Source organism: Hibiscus syriacus, unplaced genomic scaffold (assembly GCF_006381635.1).
Source record: "Hibiscus syriacus cultivar Baekdansim isolate YM2019G1 unplaced genomic scaffold, ASM638163v2 tig00111053_pilon, whole genome shotgun sequence".
NCBI lineage: Eukaryota > Viridiplantae > Streptophyta > Magnoliopsida > Malvales > Malvaceae > Hibiscus > Hibiscus syriacus.
Genome location: NW_024062964.1, coordinates 6,228 through 19,882, shown reverse-complemented (window position 1 = coordinate 19,882; position 13,655 = coordinate 6,228). Strand labels below are relative to the sequence as shown.

Sequence of the window (13,655 nt, the reverse complement as noted above, 5' to 3'; positions counted from 1 at the left end):
ATGAAAAAAGAGAAGATGCATTACCCAAAAATACTAAACGGATTTAAATTTATTTCATGGTATTAAAAGTTATTTTCCTTTAGAGCACTTTGAAAAGCAAGCCTCCATGCGCGGCGAAGAAAGGAGCAAACACCCATGACTCAACCGTCATGAGCTTAATGTGGATGTTGAATGATGGTCCAGAAGTGTCCTTTAGTGGATCTACTATTGTATCACCTATCACTGCAGCTTTGTGACAATCCGAACCCTTTGGACCCAATGACTTGACATGCTCGCTTGCACCTGCCTCAATATTTCTTGGCATTATCCCATGCTCCTCCTGTGTTGGAAGCCGAGATGGCAACTTGGACGCCGGATACGAGTGAGCCGCCTAGGACACCGACGATAAGCGGAGTGAGCATGACGAGTGCACTGGGTGGTATCATTTCCCTGAGTGAGGCGTCGGTTGAGATCTTGACACAGTTTGCATAGTCCGGTTTAGATGTGCCTTCCATTAGTCCCTGAATCGAATTGAATTGCCGACAAACCTCTTCGACCATTTTGAGAACCGCCGACGCTCTTCATTGTCACGGCTGAAAACCAGTAGGGTAGCATGGCTCCAACTATTAGGCCAATGAAGACCCTTGGTGTCAATACGTCGACCGACTCGATGCCTGCTCGGCTAACGTAGGCACCAAATAGAGCGAGAAATACAAGCGCGGCCGAACCGATTGCAAATCCCTGAAATGCAATGAGAGAAACATGTATGGAATTCTTAAGTACGATCAATGAATTTGAAGAGAACCAAAAAAGATTACGAAATAAACATAATCCGCTCACCTTGCCGATAGCGGCAGTGGTGTTTCCTGCAGCGTCTAAAGCATCGGTTCTTTCGCGTATCGAGTGGCTCATGCCAGCCATTTCAGCAATGCCACCAGCATTGTCACTTATGGGACCATAAGCATCAATCGCAAGACCAGTAGCTATAGTACTGAGAATTCCCAAAGCGGCCATGGCGATTCCGTACATGGCGGCCAGTCTAAAGCTCATATAAATAGAAGTGGCAATGGCAAATATGGGAATGATGACAGAGTTGTACCCCAGAGCCAACCCGAAAATAACATTTGTCGTAGCACCTGTCCTGCATGAATCCGCCACATCCTGCACCGGACTGCTGGCATTTGAAGAGGGCGGTAAGCATCATAGATAGCAAATGACAACTCCGATTAAGCAAAGGCATACGGAATCTTAATGTCCTTACCTGTAAGCATTGCTAGTATAGTATTCTGTAATGTATCCAATAACAAGTCCAGCCCACAAACCGATAGCAACACATAAGAAAAGGTGCTTGAATTACGCATAAATCGATTAAGACTTAAAGTAAAAGGCAGTCAGGAACCTTCAATTGAAAACAGTTAACAAGGTTGCATACCAGTTCTTCCCCGGCTTTTCAGTTCAAAAATCGAAGAGTGAATTCCGATGGCAATGCCAAGAAGCTGACAACGGCAATCCCAACAGTCATCAGGACAGTGGAGATAAGGAGTTGCCGTTTCAAAGACGGTTCAATTTCGCTTACTTTCTTAATCTCAAACACATCAGTTGCAAAGATTGTAGTTATCAAGGAAACCACAATTCCCATTGAACTAGTGATCAAGGGGTAAGACATTGCAGTAAAGTCATGATTGCTACCGAAGGATGATATTGATGCAACAAAAAGAGCTGCACATGTTGATTCAGCGTACGATCCAAACAGATCGGAGCCCATCCCGACAATATCTCCGACATATCACCCACATTATCGGCAATAACCTGTATAAGTGCCACACTATCTTAGACAATTCGTAGGACTAAAGCAATTTTCCAAAGCTAAACAACAAACAGAACGTATCCCAGGCTAATAGGTTCAGCAAAGTGAAAAAAGGAACTGTGGGAACTTACAGCAGGATTTCGTGGAACGTCCTCGGGGATATTTCTCTCGACTTTACCGACAAGTCGGCTGCTTTTGTATATATTCCTCCCCCAACTCTTCCAAAGAGGGCCATAGAAGAACCTGTTGACTTGTCAACAAAAGTGGCCAACACTTTCCGTGGGATTTCAACAGAAATTATCAAATTTAACTGCATTTTTCGGTGGTGTAAGTTGGCAGGAGAAAATACTGATTTTTTTAAACAATGGTAAAATCAAAATTTAGTTATTGTACTTTAGGGTATTTATAAGATTAGTCATTAAGCTTCAACTCTAAATACCCTAGCTCATTTAGTTTCAAAATCATCCCAAATCATTTATTTCTCTCAATACTAAAGAGCTTTCTTGTGAGTAGTGATTGTATTGTAAACACCTATAAATTTTCTCTCTTCAGTAAAAGATCTGCAGTAGTCCGGAGACGTAGGCATAATTGGTTGAACTCCGTTATCAATTTCGGATATTATTTTTCCGCTTTTATTTCGCATTTTCACTAATATGGTTATAAGGGAATTACTCGTTCTCGTTTATTTCCCAACAACTGGTATTAGAGCTTTTGGTTGTAAATTTTGTCAATTTTTGTGAGGTTACTATTCATTACTATTCACGTAAATAGTAAATTTCGTGAATAGTAAATTTTTTTATCGGTGATACGAATTTATCGACGGAAATATTCTAATACACGGTGGTTCGCAAGAATTGTCAGAAACAATCCAAACGAAGCTAGATTCGAGTGGGAGCGATAGCTGCAAACGAAGGGAATGTGAAAATTGAAAAGTTCGATGGTGCGGACTTTGGCTTTTGGAAGATAAAGATTGAAGATTTTTTGTACTAGAAAAATCTATATCAACCTCTCTCATGAAAGCAACCAGAGGACATGAAGAATGAAGACTGGGCTCTTATCGACAGACAAGCCCTCGGAGTTATCCGACTGACGTTATCCCGAAATGTTGCTTTTAACATAGCAAAGGAAAACACCACAGTGGGTCTTATGACGGCTCTCTCCAGTATGTATGAGAAGCCATCAGCCTCAAACAAAGTTCACTTGATGAGGCAACTATTCAATTTGCGGATGACAGAAGGGGCATCAGTGGCTCAACACCTAAATGAACTTAACACAATCACAACCCAGTTGAGTTCCGTGGAAATTGAATTCGATGATGAAGTTCGAGCTTTAATTCTCTTATCATCTCTACCAGACAGTTGGAATACTACAGTTACAGCAGTCAGCAGCTTGTCGGGAAACAACAGATTAAAATTCGACGATGTTCGAGATCTGGTATTGAGTGAAGAAATTCGACGGAGAAAATCGGGTGAAGCATCAAACTCCTCAGCCTTACACACAGAGTCTAGAGGGAGAACTTTATAAAGAAATTCAAATCGTGGCAGATCAAAATCCAGAAGGGGAAAATCAAGAACGGAAAAGAAAAATTTTACATGTTATAATTGTGGCAAGAAGGGTCACTTTAAAAGAGATTTTTGAGCACTGAAGAAAGATATCAGCACACATAAATCTACCAACATGACAGAGAAGACAGGTGATGCCATGATTCTAAGCGTCAACAGTCCGATTAAATCATGGATCTTAGATTTAGAGGCATCTTTCCACTCCACCCCATAGCAAGAAATCATGGAGAACTATGTCAGTGGTGATTTTGGGAAGGTTCATCTAGCTAATGATGAAACCTTGAAGATCGTCGGAAAAGAAGACATCCGACTAAAGTTGCCAAACCAGACCACCTGAAAGCTGAAAGGTGTGAGACATATTCCAGGCCTCAAAATAAATTTGATTTCTGTTGGACAGCTTGATGGAGAAGAATATAGTACAACCTTTTCAGGTTGTGAATGGAAGATTACCAAAGGAGCACTCGTCATTGCTCGTGGTAAGAAGACTGTTACTCTTTATGTAACCTCAAATTTAGAGAATATCATTGTAATAGCATATGCTGATGGAAAATCAAACCTATGGCACCAAAGGCTTGGTCATATGAGCGAGAAAGGGATGAAGACACTTTTGTCAAAAGGGAAGCTGCTGGATCTAAAAAATGTAGATGTCGGACTATGCGAGGATTACATCTTTGGCAAACAAAAGAAAGTCAGTTTTGTAAAGATTGGCAAGACACCCAAGGTAGAAAAGTTAGAGTTGGTTCATACTGATGTATGGGGACCATCTCTAATTCCATCTCTTGCAGGCTCACTATATTATGTCACCTTCATCGATGATTCAACAAGGAAGGCGTGGGTTTATTTTCTGAAGAAAAAATCAGAAGTCTTTGATACTTTCAGAAAATGGAAGGCCATGGTGGAAAATGAAACTGGTTTAAAAGTCAAGCGGTTGAGGTCTGACAATGGAGGAGAGTACAAAAATAGTAGATTCAGAGATTTCTGCGCAAACAATGGGGTCAAGATGGAGACAACAGTTCCCATGACACCACAGTAGAATGGTGTAGCAGAGCGCATGAACAGAACTCTGAATGAACGTGCCAGAAGCATGAGGATACATGTCGGCTTGCCCAAATTTCTATGGGCTGAAGCTATCAACACTGCAGCTTACCTGATCAACCGTGGGCCCTCAGTTCCCTTGGATGGTGAAATACCAGAAGAATTTTGGAGTAAGAAAGAAATAAACCTTTTACACTTAAGAGTGTTTGGTTGTATTTCTTATGTACACATAAATTCTACTGAAAGAAATAAACTTGATGCTAAGTCCAACAAATGTGTCTTTGTTGGTTATGGTGGTGATGAGTTCGGTTACCGATTTTAGGACTACGAAAATCGAAAGATCATCAGAAGCAAAGATGTTATTTTCAATGAAAATGTGATGTATAAAGACAAGTCAACCATAGAATCAAGTAGCTCCAATATCGAAGCTGAAACAAAGGAATTTGCTGAGTTCGATGAGATATATGAAATTGATGTTCAGATCAGTCCTGAAGCAATTCAAGAAGAACCATGCACATCAGATTTGAGACGCTCATCCAGAATTCCTAAACCAACCCAGTGTTATTCGCCTTCTTTGCACTACTTGTTGCTGACTGACAATGGTGAACCAGAGTGCTATGATGAAGCAATGTAGGTGGAGGATTCAGTCAAGTGGGAGTCTTTCATGAAAGATGAGATGGACTCACTTATGTCAAATCAGACGTTGGAATTAGCTGAATTACCACCAGGCAAGAAAGCGTTCCACAACAAGTGGTTTTACAGGATCAAAGAAGAGCACGATGGGAGAAAACGCTACAAAGCAAGATTGGTTGTCAAAGGTTTTCACCAAAAAGAAGGTATTGACTACAATGAAATTTTCTCTCCAGTCGTGAAACTGTCTACAATCAGACTGGTGTTGAAAATTGTAGCTGCAGAAAATCTACATCTTGAGAAATTAGATGTAAAGACAGCTTTCCTTCATGGTGATTTGGAAGAAGAAATCTATATGAATCAGCCAGAAGGCTTCATAAAGACAGGCAAGAAAAACCTGGTATGCAGGTTGAAGAAGAACTTGTATGGTTTAAAACAAGCTCCTAGACAGTGGTACAAGAAGTTCAATAGTTTCATGAGTAGCAGTGGTTTTACCAGATGCCAAGCAGATCATTGTTGCTACATCAAGAAGTTCGACAACAACTTCATTATTTTATTGTTGTATGTTGATGGCATGCTCGTTGCAGGTTCAGACATACAAGAAATTATAAATTTGAAGTAAAAATTGTCGAAGCAGTTTGCAATGAAAGATCTGGGTGCTACAAAGCAGATTCTTGGGATGAGGATTAAGAGAGACACAAAGTCGGGGACTTTGATGTTATCACAGGCTAAGTACATCGACAAAGTACTCTCCAGGTTCAACATGCAAGATGCTAAACCAGTAAGTACACCTTTAGGTGTTCATTTTAGACTCTCCAAAGAACAGTCACCAAAAACTAATGAAAATCGTGCACACATGGTGAAGGTTTCATATGCCTCAGCAATTGGAAGTCTGATGTATGTCGTGGTTTGTACCAGACTAGATATTGCTCATGCAGTGGGAGCTGTTAGCAGGTACATGAATAATTCGGGCAAGGTACACTGGGAAGCAGTCAAATGGATCATCAGATATATGTGGGATACCACAAACAAAGCACTTTGTTTCAAATGTGGAGATACGATACTGACAGGCTATGTAGATTCTGACTTAGCCAAAAATTTTGACATCAGAAGGAGTACTACAGGGTATGTCTATACTTTAGGAGGTACTGCAGTGAGTTGGGTTTCTCAACTACAGAAGATGGTTGCTCTCTCCACAACTGAAGCCGAATATGTTGCTGTTACGGAAGCCAACATAGAGATGGTTTGGCTCCAAAGTTTCTTGTAAGAGTTAGGCAAAAAAACAATGTCTTGTATTGCGACAGTCAAAGTACTATCTATCTAGCAAAGAATCTGTCTTTTCATTCTAGGACGAAGCATATACAATTGAGATATCATTTTATCCGGTCTCTTCTGGAAGATGGGATTTTGAAACTTGAAAAGATTAGTGGAGCTCAAAATCCGGCAGACATATTGACAAAGACGGTGACAATGGACAAACTGAAGTTGTGTTCAGCTTCAGTTGGCATGCTAGAGTAACAAGACCAGAAATGCTGTTGTATTGATCGAAGTGTGAAGACAGATTAAAATCAGTCTTCAAGTGGGAGATTTTTAAATTGTCAACAAAAGTGGCCAGCACTTTCGGTGGGATTTCAGCAGAAATTATCAAATTTAGCTGCATTTTTCGGTGGTGCAAGTTGGCAGAAGAAAATGCTGATTTTTTTAAACAATGGTAAAATCAAAATTTAGTCATTGTACTTTAAGGTATTTGAAAGATTAGTCCTTAAGCTTCAACTATAAATACCCTAGCTCATTTAGCTTCAAAATCATCCCAAATCATTTCTTTCTCCCAATACTAAAGAGTTTTCTTGTGAGTAGTGAGTGTTTTGTAAACATCTGTAAATTTTCTCTCTTCAGTAAAAGATCTGTGATAACTCTGTAAAAGGTCACATTTTAGGACCTTTTTACTTAAGTTATTGAGTGTTTAATAGCTTATTTAAGACCATGTAGATGCATTTAGAAGCATTTAGTTGCATATGGTGGAATTCAGTTTGTCGCGGCATTTTATTTTTACTGCGGTGCTGCTTTATGGGAAAGGTACTTGTCTGATGATGTGTAGGTTTTACAAGCAAGGAAAAGAAGAAAGAAAATGTCGTGACATAAGTATATGGCTGAGCAAAATGAATTTGTCGAGTTCAACTAGCATTTCGAAAGTGCTCACATTGTGAGATGATATTTTTGAAGCCAGCTGTATCAGACTCCCCGAGAGCTCCTCCTGAGAAATCCACCTCGAAGATCTGCCTGAAGGGATCGGCGCTGCTACCGCCGGTTCTGTAGATGACACCGCCTGACCCTGCAGATCTTGTCTGTCATTGGGCGCCTGCAACGGGATTTTACCAGTCTATCAGCTAGCTACCAAGGCTGCATCATAGCCTATCTTGCTCGACTCTTAAATACTTAACCATGGTTTTTGGGGTTTCTTAGGAAAGTTAATATCAAGTCCTAGGATTTGTTTTCCCCTATAAATAGAGGATGAAGCCATATGGAAGAAGACTTTGGTTCCACCCAGATTTGAGCTTAAAAAGTTAGAGAGAGAAGGTCTCATCTTTCTCCATCAATCATACTTGTCGTGGCATTTCTCCTTGACAAGCCGAAGGGAGTGGCGTTCTAAGCATCAGAGAGGAGCTAGTTCGCTAGGAGCAGTTCTTGGTGGCTGAGGAAGGCATTTGGCAGTGCACGTTGAAGGCTTTTTCTCCTCCCTTTAGTTCTTGCTTTCATATTTTGTTGTTGGGTTGTAAGGAATGAATGAAACTTGCTTTGTGCTTGTTTATTTCGAACCCCACCATAAACTAATCCTATTTGGTGGGAGTACGCTTGGATGTTTAAGTTTTTATTGCAACGAATGCTTGATTTTTATGCTTTATTCTGTTTTGTTTGTGAAACTTAATGCCTTAAGGTTGTAGGAGCTACGAGAATAGCCTTTCCTTAGGAGAGCTTGAGGGTTTGAGAGAATGCCTTGGTAATTAATCTTTAGTCTTCGAGAGAAAATAGGGAAGAACTACAAAAACAAGGGGTTCTAGGCAGTAACTAGGCCTAATCCACCTTAGAGATAAGGCTAGGATTTCATTAGACTAAAATGAGTTGTACAAAAACGATAGGTTATATGTTAATGCTGCCACAAAAAGGTATTACCGAGACATATCATGTTATCTGAACCAATAGGATCACTACAAGGGTTTACGCCAATCGGATTTCCAGGGAATCTTTAATCTATCGAGTCCTTTACTAGAGAGCATAGGGCACCTCTGTAGACTCTGTCGGGCAGGTTAGGCATAGAAGAAATATCATTCAGAGAAATAGACTTAGATTTTCCTAGTGACTCCTACCACTCATTCCCATAGCAGCTTGTCGTGTGAGAAAGCTAAAGTCCTATATATTAAATCTAGTAATTGCATTTTTATTTTGCCTTGACATTTCCATTTGTTTGCATGTGTCAATTTAATTTGTCGCAACATATCCATTTGCTACCATACCACTATTCCATAACCACAACATCCGTCTCATTTTGCCACAACATTATCATTTGTACATACCATAACTAACTTTACTTAGGTGACAAAGTAAAGTGCCATGACAAACCTATTTGATTTCCCGATTCCCTGTGGAGACTATACTCAACTTATCACTTTATTACTTGTTCGATTGTGTATACTTGCACACATATCCGCACTCATTTATAGTACTCACAAAGAGTGGACAATCTGCAGCAGTCCGGAGTTGTAGGCATAATTGGTTGAACTCTGTTATCAATTTCGGGTATTATTTTTCCGCTTTTATTTCGCATTCTCACTAATATGGTTATAGGGAAATTACTCGTTCTCGTTTATTTCCCAACAGAACCTCCAAGACCATAACTAGTAATAGATTCATAAAGTCCCTCCCAGTCATCACCATAGTACAGTTTAAAAAAATTGATGGATACATAAAGAACCAAAAGGCCATTGACAGCAAGAAGGAAACCCATTACCGCTCCCGAGTGAAAAGCTATTATAAATGCCTTCCCAACACCTCTCCTTGCCTCTAGAGTGGTCCTAGCATTAGCATAAGTTATGATTTTCATACCTAGAAAACCCGAGAGAATCGAAGTAAGAGCCTCGTTCAAGAATGCGATCGTGCTAAAGGCGGCATTCGCCAAGGCCGATTTGCAAGTACTTCCCTGGTTATATTTGTATGCTTTACTTTCGGGGTTGAATCCCTTAACCGAACCAAGGAAGAGGAAGATGATGACGACAAAGATGCCCATGAAGATACAGAGGTACTTGTACTCGGTATAAAAGAAAGAGGTTGCACCTGGGAACATGTTACAAATTGGTAAGAATTCAGCCACGGACAGATCAATAGAGAAGAAACAGAGCTTACCAACAGAAATGGCTTGTTGAATCTCTACACACTTGATCGAAACCTCGAGATTGTTAGTACCCTCTTCTTCCTCATCAGCTTTAATCAGCTTTGCTTTATATCCATTGCTCTGATTGTATGATGAGACATTCACCTTGGAGACCAAAAACCATTGAAGTAAAGCAAAACCAATGCCTACTAAGGCAGCTAAAGGTATCAAAAACTGGGTAAGATTCTCACTCAAGGCACCCATTTACATCCGAACATGACCTTGCCCGAGTTTAGGAATGTCTCGCTCAATCCAAAATTAGGTTCGGATTTTGGGATAAAAACTCACATCACCGGATATAAATAATAAAAAAATTATTCAACAAAGCAGGTGTCTAATTAAAAAAAATAGAGATATTATAAGAATTGTCTCTAACTATATAAAAAAATTATATTATTATTCGGAAACCAGTTGGGTTGAAGAATTTTACTTTAAACTTGAACTTGATACGACATCACCTTTTATAACACTTAAATCAATTCAATCCGAAACTGATTCAAAAAATGATCTTGTTAAATCAAATTGAAACTCGTCAGATTCAAGTTAAAATTATCATTCCTAATTATGACTCTTCATCCCTATTGTATATAACTTGTACATTCCATTCGTATACAATTATTTTTTTTTGTTAATTATTGACTGAATATAGAAATTGATATTAAAAAGTCCTATTATAATATTAGATTTCCTTCCCATTATATAAATAAATAATATAAATAAAAACAAATATTATGTATAAATAAAAATAACTGTCTAAACTATATTCTAAATTGATTTTTTGTGTTTAAAGAACTTTTTTATTAAAAATAGGTGTCTAGTGTTTTTTCGTTACACTTTTATGTACTTATTGTTAAAGAAATCGTTAAGTGATATGTGTCATGTTCATATTTTTTTAAATAAAATAATATTTTATTTAAAAATATATATATAAATGTAACACGTGTCACTTAACGATTTTTTAATGTTATGCATCTAAAACGATAACAGAGAAAATATTAAGCATATTTTTAACAAAAAATCTTTAAACACAAAAAATTAACTGGGTAAAGTACACAAATGGCCCCCTACTATAGGTTACTACTTTTTTAAGTCCTTCGACTATTAAAAACTATAAAATAGTCCTTTGACTATAGAATGTTACTTTGTTAAGTCTCTCGATTATTAAAAGTAACAAAATGGTCACTCGACTATTTATTATGTTCCAAATCCGTGATTTTTCGTTAAAAAATTGGCATCTGTCTAAGTTGGACGTTAACATGATGGCTGAGATATGATACTTGTTTGAGATTCTGATTCAGATTTTATTATATCACAGTCAGTAGGTTAACGTCAAGCTCAGAATGTCAATCAATTCTTTAACGGAAAAGGACGAGTTTGGTACACAATGAATAGTCGGGTGATCATTTTGTAACTTTTAATAGTCAATGGACTCAGCAACAAAATACTCTATAGTTGAAGGATCATTTTGTAACTTTTAATAATCAAGAGACTTAATAAAGTAATACCCTATAGTCGGGGATCATTTGTGTTATTTAATCAAATTAATTTTAAGTATAATTTAAACACTTATTTTTAATTTTTATATTAAGCCTTTGAAAATTTAAACTGCAACTCTGCAATCTGAGCATAATAAATAGAGAAAATAACCTCAGTGACCAAAAATGCCTTATAATATACGATTTTAACCAACTTTTTTTGGATTTGCCAAAATGACCAACTAAATCGCAATGCGATCGATAATTCGCAACGCGATCTCCAGTATTGCAAATCAGTTTCCAGATTCGCAACGCGATTCTGACTATCGCATTGAGATTTCCCAAATTCGCATTACGATTTTCCTAAATCGCAATGCGATTACGTAAATCACAACGAGATTCTTACTATCGCAATACTGAATTTCAAACTCGCAACTCGATTTCTGAATTCGCAACAGGTTTTAATTTCGCAACACAAATATTTTGGATATATAACTACGCAGCAGCAGCAACTCATAACCTAAATCCCTAAATCGCAACTCATTCCATCTCCATCTATCACTCTCTCCGGCGACATCCGTTCCTATATCCAACGACATCCTTCCCCATCCGGCAACGGGTTTTAGTTTCGCAGCTCGTTTGTTTAGTAAATTAATTTACAATTATGAAATCATCTAATGTTGATCATGTTTGGATATATTTGTGTTTTGGAGGGTCATGGGAGAATGTTTATGGTGTTTTACAATATATGCCTTTACCCATGAATCTTCAACTAAAACTGTCATTAAAAAAGTGAACTTATGAAACTCTAATGTTACGTGTTGCAAATAAATTGAATTTAGAGCCCCTAAGTGGATTTAGGCTATCTTATCAGAGAAATAGTAAAGTTTATTTGTTAACCGACAATGAAGATGTTGAACGATTCATTGCTTACATTAGTGTTTCAAGTGATGATGTTACATTGTATGTTGTTGAACCTAGAAGTAGTGAAGTTGGGTCAGTAGCGGGTAGTAATCAACTAAGTTTTTCAACCCCAGTTTTTGGTGCTCAAAATTTAATGGTTCCACCACAATTTCATCACCAAGCAAATATTGTTTCACCACATTTCCAATACCAAACACAATCTCAAAACCCACAACCTTTCCCTAATCCAAATCCCAATAAACTTTCAGCACCAAATTTCGGTTTTCGTATTGACCAGTTAGACGATGATAAGCCAACAGAAAAAATTGTGAGTAATAGTCAGTATTCGAAATTTGATCTTGGTCAATACCCGGACTTTGATCTTGGTCAATACTTGGATTTTGATGATTTTTCAGAAGAAGAAACAGACCCTGCGTGTAATGATTTTGATATTGGTCAATACCCGAATTTTGATGATGAAACAGCCGTTGTCGAGGAAGATGTTGTTGATGATAATGAGGAGGAAGTTACGACTGTAAATGAACATGTTTAACATCCATTCTGTAATTCATATAACACTGAAGAAGAAAAAGAAGAAGAAGAAATCCCCAAAGAAAAGTCCCCGAAGAAAATACCACGGGAGTATAACTGGAATATGCCAGAATTACTTCAGATACCGGAAGAATAGTTGGTAAAGATAGCAGTTGATTGTTACACAAAAATTATTCGTATCAAGAAAGATGATTGTTTTGATACAAAAGAAGACTTGAAGATAGCTTTGTATATGAAATGTGTGGAAGATGGATATCAACTAAAAGTTAACAAATCAAGCAAAGATCGTTTGAAACAAGGTGTATGTTGACAAAACTGTATGTGGCGTATGATTGCAAAGAGGATAAAAGATTGCGAAATGTTTCAAGTTAGGACTTTTATTGATAAACATACATGTTCAAGAACCCAAGTTTTTCCTCGCCATAGACAGGCAAACAAAAAGGTGTTGGGTGGTTTTCTAGCTGAGTTAATGTTTTTGAATGGTAGGGTATATCGGGGACATGAAATTATGACTGACATGAATGCTTGGTTCAAGATTAGTATCTCATATTCTCAAGCTTGGAGAGCCAAATGTTACGCCTTGGAATTGTTGAGGGGGTCTCCAGAAGCATCGTTTGCCCAACTGCCGGCTTATTGTCACAATTTAAAGCTGAAAAATCCTGGGTCGGTAACTCATATCAAAACAGATAGAGATGGACGCTTTGAGTTGCTGTTTATCGCCATTGATGCTGCGGTTAGTAAATCAATATAATTTTGTTGACTCATTTTTGTTAGTTACATGCATTTCACATTTAAATGATTATATTTCTTGTGTATATGATTTGTAGATTCGTTCGTTTATTAATTGCATGCGCCCAGTTATTATAGTTGACGGAGCACATTTAAAAGGTCGATACCTTGGAGTAAACTTATTAGTAGCCATGGATGCTAACAATGGGATACTGCCAATAGCTTACGGGGTTGGCAAATCTGAAACCTCTGATTCATGGACATGGTTTATGGGGCATCTTAGGGATTGCATAGGTCCTATTAGCAATCTGACAATCATATCTGATAGGGCAAACTCAATTGACAACGCTGTTAGAAGGTGTTTCCCAGATGCTTTTCATGGACTTTGTGGTGTTCATTTGTATAGAAATCTAAAATAAAGGTCTGTTGGTATAAAAATCACAAATGGACATACTGGAAGGCTGTAAAAGCTTATCGGGAAGTGGATTTTAATAAGCATATAAACTGTTTAAGACGTGTTTTGCCTCAGTGTGCTCAAACACTAGAAGATGTCGGGT

General features: G+C 38.0%; 1 pseudogene; it reads right to left on the bottom strand.

Annotated features, from left to right (window-relative positions):
* Window positions 1-71: 71 nt before the first annotated feature.
* LOC120151362 lies at window positions 72-9,643 on the bottom strand (annotated as a pseudogene).
* Window positions 9,644-13,655: the final 4,012 nt, after the last annotated feature.